The sequence below is a fragment of the Phasianus colchicus genome, chromosome 5 (genome assembly GCF_987193195.1).
Source record: "Phasianus colchicus chromosome 5, bPhaCol1.hap1.1, whole genome shotgun sequence".
NCBI classification, from domain to species: Eukaryota; Metazoa; Chordata; class Aves; order Galliformes; family Phasianidae; genus Phasianus; species Phasianus colchicus.
Window position 1 is genome coordinate 53,223,792 of NC_143440.1, and position 19,620 is coordinate 53,243,411.

Here is a 19,620-nt window from a genome sequence, read left to right on the forward strand (position 1 = left end):
GTCCAACCAGTATGAGACCTCCAGGAACCCACGTAACACAAAGGCTCCTTGGAGACCTCCCCTTCCAAAGTGAAGCAGAGCAGATGAATGAAACTGGTTCATAATGGAAATAGTAACAGTCAACTTGAGTATGTGGCACTGTTGCATGCTGTCTCAGCTACAGACCAACAGTCTACCCTAAGAGTGTTGCACACAAAACCTTTCAGAGAGATTGAAGGTGTGTTCTCCTCTCCTCAGGCTTCACATGTGTTTCTTGGCTCTCTACTTGTGTTCAAACACTCCTTCTTGTACTTCCTACACCTGTTCAGTGCTGGCTGTGCAAAGCCCTGCTTCCCCCAGAGGTACCTGCCTTAACAGTGAGCAGCAGCAATGGTACAGAGCAGAAAGTTGCAGGCTTACTCCATAGACATATGGTTTCCAAAGGAGACTTATTCTGTAGACACAACTCCTATCGTTTCTTTCTCTTGCTTCCTTCCTTAGCCTCCTCTCTTCCCACTCTGCTCCTCCCTTTCTTCATGTCCAACACTCCAGGGTTCTTGGGTCTCTGGCCTCCTCCTGCATCCTTCATATGTATATACACACACGCATATATATGTATGTATGCCAGAAGAGGTTCAGGTTGGATATTAGGAAAAATTTCTTCTCAGAAAGAATGGTTGGGCACTGACACTGGCTGCCCAGAGAGGTGGTGGAGTCACCATCCTTGGAGGCATTCAAGAACCATGAAGATCACAGAATCATAGAGTGACTTGGGGTTGGAAGGGACCCCTAGGATCATCAAGTTCCAAAGCCTCTGCTACAGACAGGGCCACCAACCTTCAGATCTGGTACTAGACCAGGTGGAACTGGGGGACATGGTTTAGTGAGCAATACTTGTGACTGGTGGACACTTGGACTAGATAATCTTAGAGGTCTTTTCCAACCTTAATGATTCTATGATTCTGTGAAAATTATCATTACTGTCATTATATACATACGTAAATAAAATTATCACGACTGTTATTTCCTGTTCCATCTTAGTAAATAGACTGTATCTCAACCCACGAGTTTTAATTCTCTTTTTTTCCTGTGATTCTCTCCTCCATCCCACGGGCAGGGGGCATGAGGAAAAAGCTGTGTTGCATTCAGCTGTATGCCGGGTTAAACCACAGCACTGCTTACTCTCTGCATGGCAGTCTGCCGCAGGAAGGCCTGTGGGTGCTGCTTGGGGCAGGAAGAGGCACGAAGCCTGGTCCCAACACCTCCCTTCCGCACCAGCCAGACAGCAATGGGAGGCAAGGTTCTGCCTCCAGACTACATCTCTTTCCTGTGTCTGGCTCCTGCAAGTGAGCCTCAGAAAGGAGTTCTGTGTGACTTTTTAAAGTTGCCTGCATCAGGCACACTTTTCCTTTCTCGGTTTGTCAGCATATTGGGTTGAGGAGATCGACACTCTCGGCAGCCAGCTGCCAGCCACCAGGTCTTGACAAACAAAGAGCACAAATCTATGCTTACAGAGAAAAAGCATGTGCTTGGTGTTTCTGGCCAAGGCCTGGGCTGTCAATGATGAAGCCTGGATCTTTCCCAGCAGCAGTGCTTCCTACTGTAGCCCCAGGCCAGGAGGCAGGAGGGGAAGGAGGCCATTTGCTCCACTCCTTCCCTTCCTCCTGTTTCTCAGCTCCACCTGGAGCAGCCTTCCAGCCCTGAGCGACACATCCAGCTCAGTCCTGAATCTAGCAATGCTGTTCAGCTCTCTAGGCCTGGGGAGGGGCTTCCTTCTCAAACTAAAGATCAGAAAGCAGCACTTGGCAGCCAGTTAACGAATATTCTCCCTGTAATGTTGACTCTTATCTGCCCTGTAGCTTTCAGCTGTGCCGATCCTGTCCAAAGTAGTTGTCCTCACCTTTCTGCAACAGCAGTGATTCTGCTTGGGCTCACCATCCACCAAAACGTATTACACTGGATCATGGTTTTGTTTTGATTCAACAGCTCAACATATATTTAGCAGCACGCTGGGGCTTCTTGCTCTCAGAGACTCAAGAGCAAGACTCAAACCGCAGTCAGCACATGTATGCTTCTCACCTTCCTTTAAGATTTGTAAAACATCTCATCTTCCTTGTTTGCTGAAAGAACAGAGACAACATCTCTGACTTGCAAAGCATCTAAACACAAATCACAGTAAAATAGGATAATGCACTACGGAAGACTTGCTATGCTCCTGCCCTGAATTTGCCCTCTTTCTTGGATGTCTGCTGTTGGCCTAGGTTATACATTATATATAGGTTATATATATGTTAGAGCAGGTAGATCTCCTGTAGAGTTTAACACCTGCTAAACAAATGGATCATTAAATTTCTTACTCCTGAAATGTAGTGCCTACCTGTGCTAATGTATTGAGATCTTACATAGAGAAGATCCTAGAAGAAGGTAGAAGGAAATGCTCAAGATAAAAAGCGTGTGGACAAATAAGGCAAACTGGATGTGAAATCCCACTTTCTTGAAGTGTGGTGAGAAAGCAGCAGATGTGTCTTGCTGCATGCCCACTCAGTGGGACAACAAAACCGTATTAGATGTTGCCTACTCTTCCTTCACTCTGTCTTTGATCCACTGCACCTTGCATTTCTCCTGGCTGGCAGTCTAGGTTTACCAGAGGGAATGGAAAGAAAAGGTTCTCAGGCCTTTCTAAAGAGCAGCAGATTTCAGTTCGAACACCAGACTGATTAAATTCAATCTAGGAATCAGATCTCCTGTCTTGTGGGCAGGGATGACAGCACTGTCATGCAGGGGATGGACACCTGTGTGGTGGTGATCTGTCCTCTTCCCTACCGAGCATGAGGGAGCATTAAAGTCTCCTACAGAGATGCTCCACACAGCTCATGGGAGATGAGGCCATGAATCTGGGATGCCGTGAGGATGTGGTTTCACATCACAGCCACAATAGAGCAGCTTGGCTCTCATTGTTTTATTCTCCGCCTTGTCCCTGACCAGTACATCGTCTGACCCTGCAGTGAATACGTGCATAGTGGTAAGCTAGCAGAAAATGTGTCCCCTTTCTTATCTGGGTCAGCTGACCACTGGTTTATCTTTCTGAATTGGTTGATCAAAGTCACAGCAACACCAAGGCTGGTGTGAGGCCATTGGTAGTTGCAAGTGGTCAGGAGCAGAGCAGACAGAGCCAGAGGAGGTGTGAGACAGCAGCTTAATCTGGATGTGAACTGTACCCTCCATCAGCCACCAGAGATGCTCCTGGTCCTTGCAGTTGTCTTATTGCTTTAGCAGATTTAAAGACCTTCGCTTTAAATCTTCACAGGAATCTGGCCCTGTATGAAATGGAAAAGGATCCTGGGAGGTGTGGAAACTTGACCAGCTTCACTTGAGGGCTGCTGCTGCACATCCAGGCTAGTTTTGTCAATATCTGATCTTCCCTAAAGAGTCTGAAGTGTTTTTGCTAACATTGAGATGTAAAGAGGGAAGTGAAAACAAGGGAGAAAGTAAAAGGCTTTCTTTTGCAGTTGTCTGATGTTTATTAGCTATTCATGTAAAACTGTTTTGATTCCCAACAGAGAAGTGATAAAAACAACCACTATTAGGAAAAGAGAAAATGTCAGATAGAAGAGGAGGAAGTAGAAAAAAGCACAACAGTTGAGTAAAGCAGTGGTGAAAAGGCTCTGGATTAATTCACCTTAGGTACAGAAGGACAGAAGAGAAAAAAGGAGACAGTGAAATCTATAACGAGTACAGGTACCTCAGCTGAGCATGATATTTATCTGTTTTTCCTTTTCTAACCATTTTCTAATCATCCTTCTATGCCAAGGTTTATTGTCAAAGCTGAGAATTTTGAAAGGCTTATGTGGACATTAAGAACAAGGTAATATCTCTGTTAACTAATGCTGGTTAAAATAAGCTGTAGAGCATTTGTAGACTACTGCCACTGAAAATAGTCTCAGAGAGGAAGCAGCACAACCTTGGGATTATTTATACAGCCTTGGTTCATACTGCAGATACAAGAGGTCTTGAAAAAAAAATAGAAGATATTCATCATCTGCTATTCAAAAGGAGCAACTGTTCCTAGCGAGAGGAAGGTGTTTGATTTACCTCATGATACTCTCAGCAACTAGATGTTTTAAATACGTGTGCAGAGGCATGTGAGTTTACATATACTCACATATCTACTTCCTTATGTGTATTATTTTGCCCAAATAAGCTGTTGTGGGGACAATTAAGTGAAACAGTCCCATAATTCAAGTGGATGAAGGACCTGGCTTGGAATTGTGATCCTTCCATAAACAGGGCATTCTGGGCTTGTGTTACGTTGCCTGGTGAGGGACCGTAGATGAAAAAACAATGTCAGGAAGATAGACATGCAAATGAAAGCTCCAGCTACAGGGTTTAAAACCACTTCATTCAAGGCAGTAGGTAAAACCATGTGCACTTCATACGAGGTGATGGGTGACTGGGTTAATAGGGGAAGCTGAAAAACAGACTTCAATTCCCCTATACTGATCAAGTTTTCTTCCCAGTTTTAAATCTGAGGTCATGAATAATGATTTTGGGAACTTCATAACCAGTGACTGAGAAAAGTCCTCCTTGAGAGCATCAGAGAATGGCTTTTGCAGAGCAGATTTATTCTACAACACCTACTAGATTGTCTAGAACCACAGTTCTAGACAGAGACATTAGATTGTCTCTGACCACAGTCAGAGGAATTGATTCAGTTTGGAGAGCCATCAGAACCCCAGAAATACTGTCATAAATTTGAGGATGAACTACAAAGCCAGTCAGGTCAAAAGGTTGAAGGAAGGTTCAAGGTTGTGGAGCAGATGTAGTGAGAGTGAACAACTGAGAACAACCCCAAGACTGCAAGTTTTGTACTTCTGATTCACACCTTTCCCTGACAAGAAACCAGAAAGCATTTGTGCCTGATATCTCCATGAAGCTAGAACAGATCTAACACATAACCTTGGTGGCAGAGGCTATTCAAATAAGACTTCCCTTACTTAAGTGATCCATGTAAAAATTGAGCAGGTAACACCTCCTTGCTACTTCATGCTGAAATTATCAAATCTTGGAAGAATTGAGAGGGGATTCCCATGTGCAGCTTATTCGGAACCCCCTTGAAAGCTCCTGGATGTTCAGAACAGCCAGGTGCCTTCAAATTTGACACTGAGGTCTTATACAAAGATGAATACTGCTCTGGGTTCTTAAAAAAATAGGCTGGTATACCAAAGAGTTGGCATTGGTGGTATTGTGGCCATGTGAAGCCATTATGACTGCTACAGGCTGCCTTAAGCTTCCTATTGTGCTGCTCTGCTTTGAGGCCCAGATGGTTCATGAGGTCCATTTTCCAAGCCTCAGCACAATAATCTTTGCTCTCTCCTCCTAGCTCTTCAATGCTCTTTGCTTACATACTGGGCCTCTTTCCCATTTCTTGGGTGGGTATCCAAGAGATGATGCAAGAACGATGACAAGTATCCCACTGCACTGTCACCTTCTCATCTTAGGATCTCAGTACTTATGGATGCCTTCCTCCTTCTTCTGAGCCTCAGTTAACTAGGCCTGAATGCAGAAGACTCCTGCCAACACCTCCATTGCCATGCCTATGGCTTATGGTAGCCTGTAGCTGGCACCCATCTTCTGTGCTGTTGGCCTCTCAACACTGAGGCCAGGCTCTGTCCTCCATTGCAGATCAGGTCAGATCCTGCCAGCCTGTCATCACCTGGGTCTGTTTTTCTTTAAATATGATCTGTGCATTGCCATGGTTTGCATTTGCCTTTCACCAACTTGCTGTTGCTTTCCCCACCTCTGTCCCGAGTCAATCAGTGATTTGCAATCCTGCTGACCTAGGAGATCTGCAGCTGGTAATTTGTACCTCCTCTGTCATTCAAGCTCCCTGGGAAACCAGAGGATGCTGACTGGCCACTGTCACCAGGCAGTAATATGTGAAAAGAATATTTATTCATAACCAAAGACATCTCCTGCTCAAACTCATAAATGCACAAGCTTCCCCTCTTCCTGCTCTGATATCTCCATTGTCATAGGTTGTCCCTGCATCCCAAAAATGTCTGTCTCTTTCATCCCTCTGAAATTCTCCAGTCTGAGCACAGCAAGGTAGTGCTAAAAAGAATGAGTAGGTAGTATGACTTATCTCTGCCAGTAGTAGGAGAACACATAGACAGTGTTCAGCTTACAACCTCATGATGCTGTGTGGGATTTAGTGATCTTGGCCCTGCCCTTGTGCGTCTGCACAGGAACCACTTGTGGGAGCTGCACTGGTGCTGGTAAAAGAGACTAAAGGGGAAAACTAGAGCAATGCCCAGAATAATTTTGTGACCTGCTAGATTTGGGGTCACTGACAAATTGCTTGTCTCTGGGAATTCTAGCTAGTTTCTGCTCAGAAGTTTTTTACTTTAGCTGAAGTGAATGTGTCTCAGCAGGTGGGATTTGCAAAGCTTCATGAAAACCACAGTGCTTTCTATTCTTGAAACAACGCTATTTTTAACAGAAAACTTAAAAATGGTACTCAGAGCTCAGACATCAATATTTCCTCCTTTTCCCTTTACCCTGAAACTCATTTTCTTTGTTCCTTCTTGTTCTATGGTTCACTCTCAACTAATTGGAGAACTACTGATTTCCCTTTTTTGCCAAATGGGTCATCTCCTGTAGAGCTAGCTCATGTACCCATGACAGGGTTTTCCTCTTAAGACTTAAGTTATAGCACCAAAACTGTCGTGCTCAAAAATTCCTCATTGCATCTGTGTGCATCTCTGATGTGTTTGTGAGCTCATTCTTCTCTCTGCTAAATCTCCTATTGTGTTTTGTCCATTACCTCAGCTGCCATTTCTTCCAACCCTTTGTACATCTCATTAATGGCTAACCCTTTGAGCATCTCATCTCAGGGCTGGGAACCTTACACTGGAATGCATGTGAAAACACTGGCTACTAAATATTCCCCACAGTGTCCTTTTTTATGGATAGGGAAATCATGCATTTTTTCCAATAGATCATATTCTGAATTTCCCACTTCTCTTCATCCTTGTCACTCCAGTGAGACCCTACTTGCCTATGCAATAATATAACACACTTTACTTTCCACATATGAGACTCAATACCGAACCCTCTGTGTTTATGGACTTCAGGTCCACAGTGTGATATTTGTTTCCTGGAGAATATTTTTGTCATATGCTCTGCTCCACCAAAAGCATCAACAATGGCTGAACCTTAGATGTGTCTGACAGCGTGCATCTGCACTGAACCCTGCTATAAAAATAGTCATAATTCATGAAATTGGATAAGATTCTGTCAAACCTGATGTGCTTTACAGAAGACATCTGTAAAGATTATGGGATTTCTGCCCAAATGATCCTTGACTACTTCCTCCTCCAATGCTTTGATATATTTCCAGCACAGGAGACGTTGTTAAGAAAAATACTGTCCCTTATGTACGACGTCCCCAAAGTGATTTAAAGCAGTGATTTTTCACATAGTGAGGCACATTCATGGAGGAGGCAGTAACATGTGACAGAGGGACATGAGGAGGTGTCCCATCTGCTAAACCCAACCCCAGGAACCTTAGAGACAACGGCAATGTAGAGATATTCAGATGCTTTTGGATAGGCCACCACATCTGCACAGGGAAGGAAAGGGGCTTAAGTCAGGTGGGAATGGAATAACACATATCAGTTTCAGCACAGAACTGCTCATTGCTTTAGCTAACTACACCCCATAACGCACTGAAAACACAAAGAGTATCAAGAGAAGGCAAACAAAACTGGAGCTTTTCTGAGCTCAGGCTGCAGTCATGAACATCGGCCACAGAAATTTGTCCTCCTGTTGCTGCAGCTGTCACTCCAGCCATGCTGCTGCTGCATTGGCACCACAACTGCTAACATGATCCCCACAAATCATGGCTGAGTTTTGCCATTGCAGCCAGAGAGACCTGAAACATTGCCCTTGACAGCAACGCTACCTGTGTGCTCGTGATGAGGCTCTAAATTAAGTTTCCCCCTAAGAGGCATGGAAAATGCAGAACCTGAAAGAGTCATCTGCAGTTTCAGGCAGAAACCTCTACAGAAGAGGTGCTCAATTCATACTCTGTTTAAGTGCAGTGTCATTTGTACAGACTATGGAAAAGTCCTCAGTAGAAAACAAGCCTTGCCTATTAGCTGTGAAAGAGCAGAAAAAGAGTCTTTTCTTCAAATGAAGTTATTGGAAGCTGAGGAACTGCTTGTATGGATGTGGTGTTTGGTCTAAATAAGATCACAGGAAAAATAGGTTAAAACTAAGTCTTAACTAAGGTTAAAACGCACATTGGTCTATGGCAGAGTATCAAGATTTACATCAAAATTTCCATGGGAGCCTGTATCCATAACTTGTGGTGTTTTCTCTTGCAACATAAAGGAAAAGAACACCTGGAGAGAGTTACCAGAAAGATGAAAAGCAACCAGGAAGACTCTATGAGAAACTAAATCTGGGAAACAAAGTTCAGTTTGATCTAGTCAATAGGACAGCCTGGCACTAGGATGCTCACCCTTTGCTAAATGTGATTTGGCATAGGAAAGATCCACTCAGACTTCAAAATCTCTCAGAGCAAAATTGATTTCCCTTCAAGTCTTACAGAGAGGAGCTCAAACTGATTCATTCTGCCCACATGCCAACATGGTGTCAACTGTTACCAACTTGTGACTTAATCAGAAAATTTGTGGTCTCCTTAATGCTGCAGCTTCACTAAATGCAATGGCAGAGCAGCTTTCATTTCAAAGCAAGAGAACAACACTGAGCCTGATCTCAGCATTTTTAGTGCCTCAGGAAAATAAGGCAAATCTCAAAATATTTATTGGAAAAAGAATTATGTCAAAGTTTTGTGAGTTAATTTTAAAATACGCTTAAAAATAACTTAAGGCTTTATACTGTTCTCTGAACACTATTGGTTCCACTCCAGACTGGGGTCGTCTTTTAAAAATAATCTTTATTCATCATCTTGATATTTCTGTGTGCCAGCAATCAGCAGAACTGTGTAAATAGGAGATGGAGAAAAGAAAGAAAGTTTGTATACCTGATCAGTCACTATATATCAGCAGATAAACATGATAAAATGCCTGTCCTGCTTTTCTGTCTGAGAAAGAATGAGAGGAAGGTCTGGGTGTGAATTCTGGTCTACCAAAAGAAGCCCAGCAATGACGATGGTGCTATTGGCATTTCTAAAGTAATTCAGAATTTATGCCTCATGCACTGCAGTGACCATCAAATCTCAGCAGCCTGGATCCTACCACAATATTTCAGTCTTACTTATCACTTATTTCTGATTGGAACTAATTCTTTTTGTACGAAAGGACTGCGTTTTGTTTAGGAAAGGAAATCTGTAAGGATAACAGGTAGCAAATAGCAAAGACTCCATTAACTGCAGTGAACTCTAACTAATACAGACCCAACAGAACTTTATCATATCAATCACATGGAGTTTTAGGCTGTGAAACATCAACAAAATCTACATCTCTGAAATACAAATGCACAGTATGGAGAAGCAGCAACAAAGCAAAGAAAGCAAAACGCTGCTGAGCTGAAGCCTTGTCTCAGTGCCAGCAATCACTTACTTCTTTTCTGTTCCCTGGCTTTCACAGAGAAGATGGTAAGGCGCTCTGACCCGTGCTGTACTCACAGGCTGCTCTGTAGGGACTTCAGGAAGTTGCCTATGATACTGCGTAGTCATAAGAGTCATGGGCTTAAAGAAAGTACACTGCTGATGACTTCATCAGGGCGCAAGTGTCACTTGTAGTTAGGTGCAAGGTTACAGACAGTGAGTGGAATCCCCTAGCCTTTAGAGTCTTGGTCGTGTCATTACTTGAGGTCGTTGTAAAGAGGCTTCTACAGTAACTGCACTGGGAAGTTCTGCTCCTGAAAATATCCTGAAAGACAAGAGGTAGAATAAACTATTTACTACTTACTGTAAGTAGAGGACATCAGAAAGGGGAAAATACAAATGGTCAGGACAGAAAAATGTGGCATTGGTGGGAAGCTAAAGGAATAAATAGCATGATGCTTGTGGGTCTGTGTCAGCACAGCCCCCGGATTGAGGGCTGCGACATTTCTACTGATCAGAGCACACAGATCATGGGAGTTTCTACAACGCTGCTGCAAATGCAGAGGTTTCAGAAAGTCCTCTGAAGCAGTCTGTTCCATTGGATGTCCTCTGTATTGCCTTCAGACACTAAACAGCACCCACACACACTGCTGCGCACCCACTGTGGCTCTTGCATGCACAAGATCCGCTTTGCATGGCTGCTGCCTTTTACCAGCTAGCAGCTCAGAAACCACAGCTGCGTTTTAGCAGGGAGTTTGTGAGAAGGGCACAGCTTCCTGCCCTGCTGTGATGAATGAGGCAGCACAGCCTTCTTTGGAGGTGTTTGGGCTGTTGCTTTTGTCTTCAGCCTCCATTTACTCCATCCTTCTTGTTATATCTTGTTATGCCTTGGGCTCTGCTGGGAACGTGTGACTGTGGCATGAAGAGCTGATGGCTGATGAAGGAAGCAGTGACCGACCCATGCTGTCAGGAGAGAAGCCAGGATAAAAGAAAGCCTTAACAAAGGAATTAATTTCTTTCAAATTCAGCCATTTGTAAGGTGGTGAGAAAATTTAGGTTTATCTCTTGTAACTGCTAGGCTTCATTTGTGACCAGGAGCATCATTTCTTGGACTCCTGTCCTTGGTGTATACCCAACATGCCATGAACACTACAGTGTTGGGCTCTCAGGCTCTGGCAGAGAAACAGGCCAACTGCAATAGGCTCTCATTTCTTATATATATGGTGGAGATAATACATATCCAGGGTGTTACAAGTACATTCAGTTGTATACGTATGAAAAAAGTTAGGTATTTAGTTAGGTATTTAGATGAGAAGCCCAACAAAGAGGGTGGTGATATGAGGAAAAAGCTATTCTGTTTCCAGTAATGCTAGAATGGATTATGCTACCTGTGATGCTTACTGACTCCCACCGACATAGATGTGAGGATACCCAAATAAAAACACACATGCAACAATATCCAACAAGATATTATGGTGACACACTGAAAGTTGTGTGGTTCTCCATAGAGAAATGGAAGACAACACCTCTCTGTGCCCTTGAATATTCTATATGGACTTAAAAAACATTACTACTTAGAATCACTGCTTCTTCATGTATGGCCCAAATCAACATTAACCCACAATTATTACCCTAGCAAGTTGAGGTCAGATGTCAAGATTTCACATTCAAGAAACTTTCAAAAGCTTTTGACACGATCTTCAGTGACTGGAGATGAAAACAGAGACATGGGTGGCAAAAACAAACCAAACATTTCAAGTAAGTTTAGTCTGTATTCCATAGAGATAACAAAAGCAGTACAGCAATATAAATTTTGGCCTCAGATGTATAGCACTGCTGTCGTATCCAGGCAGAATAAAGATCTGATAAAGAACCATTTATAGCAGAAAGCAGAAACCCTCTGGCCTCTATCTAAATTCAACTGAAGTAAATGGAAACATTTCTTTGCATCTTGGTGAGTTTAGATAGGTCACTTGGAGCTTATTTCTTTCTGTCTTTTAATTGCTGGGTGCTATTAAGACAGGCACTATGTTTACACAGGTTGAACTTCATATAAGGTGTCTTCATATCATCTTCCTACTGGTGTACCGAGGCTATCCAAAGAATAGGGAGAGAAGAGTCCAGCCTTTGTTAGCTCACTGCTGCGTAGCATAGAACTTTCTTGAGGGTTTTGCAGTACCACATTAGAGAAAATGATTGTGCATCTTTGATCAGAAAACAGAAATAGCTATGTGAGACTGGTGGGGTTCAGTGTCTCTGAAGGACTTTCAGGCTGAGTTATTCACTCCCCGTTTTCATTCAGAAACTCCTGAGTAGTTTCTGGTAGAATATTTGACATTTCTCTGTTCCACTGCAGATGAAAATGTGCATTGTTAGTGTTATCTTCCCCTCGTCATGACCTAAATTAAAAATAGCAAGAACCTATGAATGAAGAAGACTTCAGATTCCCTCTCTGTTCTACCTCCCCATGAACCACTCCAGGATAGCGATGGCCAAAGTGAGGCTCAGAAGCACAGAGGGCTGCTGAGCTCTGTGTCTCTCTGACCAAGCACAAGGTGGAGATCTCTCAGTGAACAAGTCTCCCTGCACAGATGTGACACATCTAATATACTTAACAAAGAGCCTCAGCAGCTCCAGACCTGAGCCCAGTTTAGACATGACAGTGGCTGTGATGCCACTGGGCATCACAATCTGTGACAGGGACAAAACCCAGGAACGCAGGCTTTTTTGCACCTGATATCAAGATTGATCACAGGTAGGATCCTTCAAGCAAGATACTGTGAGATGGGCAGGGCAGCTCCACTCCACCTTGTCAATCAGGCCAGATAAGTGGCAAAAGAAGTAGTGTGCCTTTCTGGTTTCTTAGTCACATGCACACAGAAACCCTCCTGTAGTGCTGATGGATGTGAAACACAGAAGTGCCAGCTGCTGAGATTTCTAATGCACTGATTTCTTTTTTTCTAAGCGTGATGTGTGCTGCGCTGTCATAAGGTGGGATGACATTGATGAATTGCTTTTGTTTTGTCAATCTGCATAAATGCCTGCATCCTACACCTGTGCTTTAAAGCTCTACTGATTTTGACTCACCTACTTCTATAAACTGTAGAAATCTGCCCTTCCTCAGCCTGCACTGATGCGGCAATGTATGCCTGGGGGGTGGAAATCTGTAAGTCCTGTGCCTGATCATGACCTCCTCAAGCAAAAGTCTCTCACCCTGAACAGCAGAGCCCTGTTGGTTTGGCAGTCCTATGTCTGCAGGCACTGGGATTAATGTATGCCATGGCAAAACTCCCTGGCAGTGTGCAATTACTTGTCACACAATGCGTTTTGGAGACCTTTAGCTTTACTTTTGGCTTTACTTACTTCTCCGGGGCAATAAGAAGTTTGTCTTTCATACGGTCAGAGTAAAGAGTGTCCGTGGGGTCCTCAGGAGATGATAGGATGCATTGCTACCTTACAGTAGGTAGTACAGTAGGTATAGCACAAGGAGACACTACTGCAGCCTAAGCTGAAGTTAGTGAGTGTGCTGCAGCAAGAATGGGTTTGGCTGCACATTCCCAGACCTTACAACCCACCCACATCATTATTTCCTATGGCTTGAAGTGCCATAAAAAAAAAAAAGAAAAAAAAAAGGCAGCTGAAAACTATAATAGATGTAGGTAGCAGGTGGGGACTGCAGCCCAAACAGCTGAGCTGCTGCATGATGTTGGTGCTGCTGCTACACTTGTAGATGGGCTGGAGCCCTCTGACAGATACGTCTAGGTTGTTTTTTTTTCTTATTGTTTTTATTAAACACCTTCTTATTCTAAGAAATAACACCCCCAGGGTGAAAAAGGTTGCTGCTGTCTGTGTTGTGCTGCAGAAGGGTGTGGCTCAAAGCATAGGCATTTCTGATATTTTTACAAAGACACAGAGGCAGCACCTGAATTCTGCTCAGCCCTGGCGGACACTCAGGGAAGAACCAATTGAACATCTATGACACGGTCTGATCTGAGCAACCAAGTTTATCCTGTGGTGTAAATACAGAGAAATTCAAGCTGTTGTTGCACCTTCTATACACTGTGTTGTAATTTCAAATCTGTGTCTTCTATTTTTTTTGTGTGTGTTTGTTTTGTTTCTCCTTGGAATCCATGAAAGAGCCAAATGATGAACCTGCAGTATGTGAGTACCACTCAAGGGAATGGTTGATGATAAGGCTGGACTTTTTCATGTGGCCACCCAAAGCTCCTCTGTGGTCCTTTTATATTTGTTTGCTGTATCTTAGGTTATAGAAAAACTGTGTCAACCATGAAATCAGTATCATCAAACTTGTCTACTGGTTTGAAAACTCCAGGGAGGTGAACAGCCCAAGGACACGCAGAAGGGATCTGGGATCAGCGACTCAAAGACCTCAGCTGTATATCCCAGTGGATTTTCCCTCCTGTTGCTGATCTGCAGCAAGGCTTGGCATATTATAGACACTTGATTACCTCCTCCTTGTGTGCTCAGGGAGCCTCCCTGCAGCCTATCTATGGCAAAGATCCCATCAAACCACCTCAGAGGGCTGTTCTATGTACTCTGAGGGTGAGTGGCTTTTAGGAAGCTTGTGCCCCGTCAAGGGAAATTGCTCCTGAGCTGACCTGCACATGCAGGCTCCCCTGGCACATCTGTGCTGGGACTTCACTGCTGAGGGGCATCTTGGAGAAATGCTGCAGGCAGGAAAGCAGGAAACATTCTGCAGGGCAGAGATAACACTGAAAATAGTAACCTGCAAATGGTTTGATTTACCAATTAGCATGTGCAGGAGCTGCAGTGTAAGTGTCACAGGAAAAGGAAGTGGGATGGAGGAGAAGTGGGAGGAAAAGGGCATGGGGACAACAGATCCGTGGATTTCATTGGGCATAAGACTTCCTGTCCTGAGTTTTCTCCTGAGCGTGATGCATTGTGGACCTCTCTGATCAAATATGAACGCCGAGGATGCAAGTGCTTTGTTTAAAAGGAAATGTTCTTATTTATTTACCAAGAAGGGCAATTTGCATCATCTTGGTGTTCCACTACACTAGGAACTCCCTTGAGCATCTATATGGTTGGGAATGCCATGGGTACGCTAGCTCTTATCTAAAGCAAACAATTCCCTGAGCTGAAAATCTGAACTTCAACAGCTCCATGTAGTGGAGAAGTGGTTGCAGAGCAGGCACATGAAGTAGAGTTGTTCCCTTTGTGCTCCATTTCTCAGACTTTCTCATCAGCTCCTTTTGCAAGAAGACCTCAGAGGTCTCTGTGACTTTCCTGCAAGGCAATCCCTCCAATAATGTCAGCCTTAGGAGGCAGCAGGGGACATATCTCTGCCAGCAGCATGTAGCTCCATAAGAACACCATGGGGAACCTGCCATGGGAGAAACCCTTTCATGTGCACAGTCCATACAGGGAGCTGGCAGCAATAAACAGATACATATGAAACATGAATATGGCTGAGGAGGGCTCAGCCATCCCAGAAACCTGGTGTATGCAAGAAGAAAGCGTCAGAGCTCTTGTCACAGCACAGTGTCTTGAATCATAGGATCATAGAATCGTTTGAGTTGGAGGGGACCATTAAAGGCCATCGTGTCCAACCCCTCTGCAATGAACAGGGACACCCACAGCTCCATCAGGTGCTCAGAGCCCCATCCATCTTTACCTTAAGGGATGCTGGTAAATGGGAGAGGCCCCTTCCTGCTGCTGCTGAACTGTCACAAGCAATTTACTGCCCTGAAGAAAGAAAAGAGCCTAAGCCAGAAAAGTCCCAGATACTGTCAGAAATAATAAGTATGGACTGCCTTGAGTTTTCTAGGTATGCATACACACTGAGGAAAAAAGTCAAAGCTTTTCCCTTACTTTCCAAACAGTTTTTCAGTTCCTTTTCCTCCATCATAAAGACAGAACAGAAAAATTCACTGGAAATCACCCTTAAAAATGCTGACTTTTGGGCTCTGGTACTTTTTTTTTTTTTTAGTATAAATAATTCTTCTTGTAGATTCAACTTCCTGAAGACACTTAGGCTCAGCAGTTTCCATTCACTTAAACAATGAATTTATAGCCTTAAGTTCCTAACATGATTTCCACAGCCCACTTGGTGCTGGGATCTTATTTCTTTGAAAAAAGCAACAATGTTACATGGAAAGACTCTTTAACATTGCAAGGCATCCATTCCATCACCTTTTCTCTTAAGGTTCTATCTAAGAACTATTTATCTATCTAGATTCTCCTAAGCCTCAGTCACTTTGCAAATAGAGAATTTGAGGAACAATAAATGGTGTAACTTCACACTGTGGTGGGATGGTACAGGTGTATTTTAATGCATGGTCCTGGAAATGGGAAATCTGGCTGCCCTGCAGCCTGCAGTGCACAGAAGTGACATCTGAGTTTGCTTTCTTAGAGTGAGCTTGCAAAGTGGAAGCAAAGCTGTTTGCACTCCAGGCACAAAACATATTTGCATTAAACTTCTGTGCAGCCTCAACGTGTGGAGGAATGCAAATATCTGATAATTTTCCATCAGCTTTGGTACAGTATATGACCATGAAAATGAGAAGGAAACAGATACAACTCAGTGCTGAACTGATCTTGTGGGCTCTTTTTACCGATCTCATCTCTGCATCAGCTGTGTTAACTGCTTCCCTTGGAGATATTTGGAGATGAATAGGCAAAAAACCACTGTATAAAACTCAGATTATTATTGTATGTTAAAAAAATATTGAGATATCTATGTTTAAAGAGCACGCAGAGAACTCTCAGAATTCTGCAAGAATCAGTAGTAGGGCTCCAGCTGACTTGGCTGGGGGAAGGAGTCACAGTGTGCTGCCAGTGTTGCTCAGACCCCCGCAAACAGAATCTCTTGTAAAAGAAAGGCAGCTTGCACTCCAGCTGCAGAAATGGAACAAAATAACTCATATCAGGCTTCCAAGTGCCAGATACCAAAGAAAACATTAATACAAGCATACCTACCAAAGTCTGATTTTCTTTTTGCTATAAAGGCCCCCTCATGCTTCATCACCTCAGGTCACAGAATCACAGAATTGTAGGGAATGGAAGGGACCTCTGGGGATCATCCGCTAAATCAGGTTCCCTACAGTAAGTTGCACAGGAAAGTGTCCAGGTGTGTTCTGAATATCTCCAGAGGAGATTCCAAACCTTGTTTCAGTGCTCTGTCACCCACAGAGTAAGGAATTCCACACAGAGGGTGATGAGGCACTGGAACAGGTTGCCCAAGGAGGCTGTGGATGCCCCATCCCTAGAAGCATTCAGGGCCAGGCTGGATGTGGCTCTGGGCAGCCTGGTCTGCTGGTTGGCGACCCTGCACATAGCAGGGGGTTGAAACTAGATGATCATTGTGGTCCTTTTCAATCCAGGCCATTCCTATGATTCTATGATTCTATGAATTTCTTTCTCAAGTTCCCATGTTCCAGTTTGTGCCTGTTGCCCCTTGTCCAGTTCCTAGGCACCACCAAAAGAGCCTGACTCCATCCACCTGGCTTCTATCCCTTAGATATTTATAAGCAATGGTAAGAAGTTTTCAAGTGCCCTGAAGAAATCTGATTTTGCCTCACTGCAGCCAGGCAGTGCCTTTCCTCAAAACTTCTTTAAAGGCCAAAGAAACCAGCAGATGCAGCAGAAGCATTAGCCACCAGCCTCCAGTTTCCCCATCATGTGTGATTTCTGTTGTCAATCTTTTACTTCGTGTGTAAACTGATATTTGTGGTCTCAGCCTGCTGCCTCGCAGACTTAGTGAGATACACACCTGTCCTTGTGGTTTCCAGTATTATTTGTAGTGTTGCAGTTCACACCCTGCTGTATGGATCTGATGCCCCTTGCTATGTATTATGTGTAAAACTAACATAAAGGGACACCAGGATGCTACAGACTCCAGTTTAACATAGCACCTAAATGCTAGTGGGGACAGCTCCAGGAGGAAGGGTAATCTGGCATCAGTCTGTCTCTGTTCAAAGGAGAAGGTTTAGCTCTTTAAAAAATAAACAACAGGACAATTTTCTGCCATTTCAGTGAGAAGAATTGGCCCAAGCAAGGGTCTGACTAATGCCAGAGATGGCATAAAGTCTGTGGCAGAAATTTGCTCTTCTGTCTCTGCTGCCTACAGCTTAGGTCAGGCTGAATCATGTGCTTAAAATATTTTGTGACTTTGTGAGTAATCACAATGCAATTAGATCTGAGCCACTTTAGAAGTAGACCTCTGTTAGAACAGAGTGGGATCCCTAGTGGCTGTTCCTGCTAGCACCTGGTAGTGCAGTTTCAAAAAATCTGCTTTCTTGATCTGCTGCTTGATGGAATGGCAGCCTAGGATGCTTCTGCTAATTTTGTTACTTTGAAATTTTAATGCATAGAATCATAGGATCATTTGAGTTGGAAGGAACCCTTATAGGCAGTCTGGTCCACCCCCCTGCAATGAGCAGGGACACACACAGCTCCATCTGGTGCTCAGAGCCCCATCCAGCCTGACCTTGGCTGTCTCCAGGGATGGAGCATCCACCACCTCTCTGGGCAACCTGTGCCAGTGTCTCACCACCCCTATTGTACAGTGGATACTTGACCTAGAATTCTTCCTCCCACTAAAGCAGATTGCTCACAGCCTGGCCTTGAATGCCTCCAGGGAGGGAGCATCCACATCCACACACATTATGAGTGTGTCACGATGATCTAAAATTTTTGCACCTACGCCTACCAAAAATGTTTCCTCCCATGACACCTTCTTTTACTTCCCTGTTAGAGAGAGGCCTTAATGGAAACATCAGTGGACAACAAAACATTAAATAATCATTGAATTACGCCAAAATCCTTTTGAAAAATACTAGCAGCTTGGTGGTATTTACTCTTCAAAGTCTAATCCATTATTTCAGAGTGAAGAGAAGCAACCTATTGTAGCTAAGAAACTTATTGAGCTCAATCACAAAATTACTTGAAAGGCAGCATGTATTATTATTATATATATAAGGTGAATTACTTCTTAATCCAATAAGTAATTTATAATAGCCTAAAATAAAAAATCAGATTCAATTTGCTGTTGGCCTTTTTTGGTAACCACCAGTTTACAAATAGCCCCTACTTCCAAAAGACTATTCTGTGTCTGATGCTAAATTTCAGTTCATTTTATTTTGGCATATCTGGGAGGAGTTTGTTTATTGTAAAACTGCAGGGAATTTCCAGATGGAAAGGAGGAGTCAGTACTTACAAAGCTGGACTTTGAGCTTTTCTGCTTAGCCTTGTTTTTTTCTGAGAACTAAAAAAAGCAAAACAACAGTTCCCTTCTACTGGTGCTTTTCATCTGGCTGTGTAGGTGGTGTGTTCACGTAATAGTCTGATGGAGATTAAAGGAAGTGAGAGTGCTACATATCTTTTATCAACAGGGGGAATCCCAGCTCCTTAAAGAGCGTGTGCAACTAGACACGAGTAGCATTATTACAGGGTTCAAAAGAAAAACCAGCCCAAACAAGCTCCTTCTCCCCAGACCTTCTCTAGAACTTCAGCAGGCATAAAACTGGGGCAGGTCCTTGACTGGGGATGTTGATGCTGGCTTTGGAGTGTTGGTCTCTGGGCCTCACAAGCTGCTTGCTTCGCTCCGTTGCTCTTTGTTGAGCTCAAAGGCATCCTGCTGGGTTGGAGCATCTCTTGCAGAGAGCTGCATGGAGACATAAAGAATGAAGACCTCCAGTCCATGGTGTTTTTGGCCGTTGTGTTTTGTTCCAGTTATCAAAGAGTGTCCCTGAAAAGTGCCTCCTTTATTATAGTCAGTGTGTCTGGACTCCGCAGAAGAATCTGACTCCACATCATTCATATGTAAGGAGTACACTTGTCTCATACCAAAGGAACACCCCTATTTCAGCCTTCTCACCTAATGTAAAGAAGTTTTTAGTTCCTGGTATTTTCTTCACAAGTGAACTCCAGGTATAACTCTTAGAATGCTTTCTCAGTAGAAACACATACAGCTAACATGGACCCAACTTCTGCTGAGCCCACCTCTAAACCACATAATTTCCTTAGAAATCATGCTTTTTGGGGGGTTGGACTCAATGATCTCTACAAGTCCCTTCCAACCCCTA

The 19,620-nt window shown here is 43.6% G+C and overlaps 1 protein-coding gene across 2 annotated transcripts in view; it reads right to left on the reverse strand.

The window, feature by feature from the left end:
- GPR132 (G protein-coupled receptor 132) overlaps positions 1–19,620 on the reverse strand; it is a 75,016-nt gene that overhangs the window by 6,250 nt on the left and 49,146 nt on the right. Inside the window, exon 2 of one of the 2 annotated variants that reach the window (XM_090141760.1) lies at positions 9,567–9,878. The gene's annotated coding sequence lies outside the window, so the exon portion shown is untranslated. Of the gene's footprint in view, positions 1–9,566; positions 10,413–19,620 lie in introns of those variants that run through there. The other variant, XM_031605567.2, reaches the window with a different exon arrangement.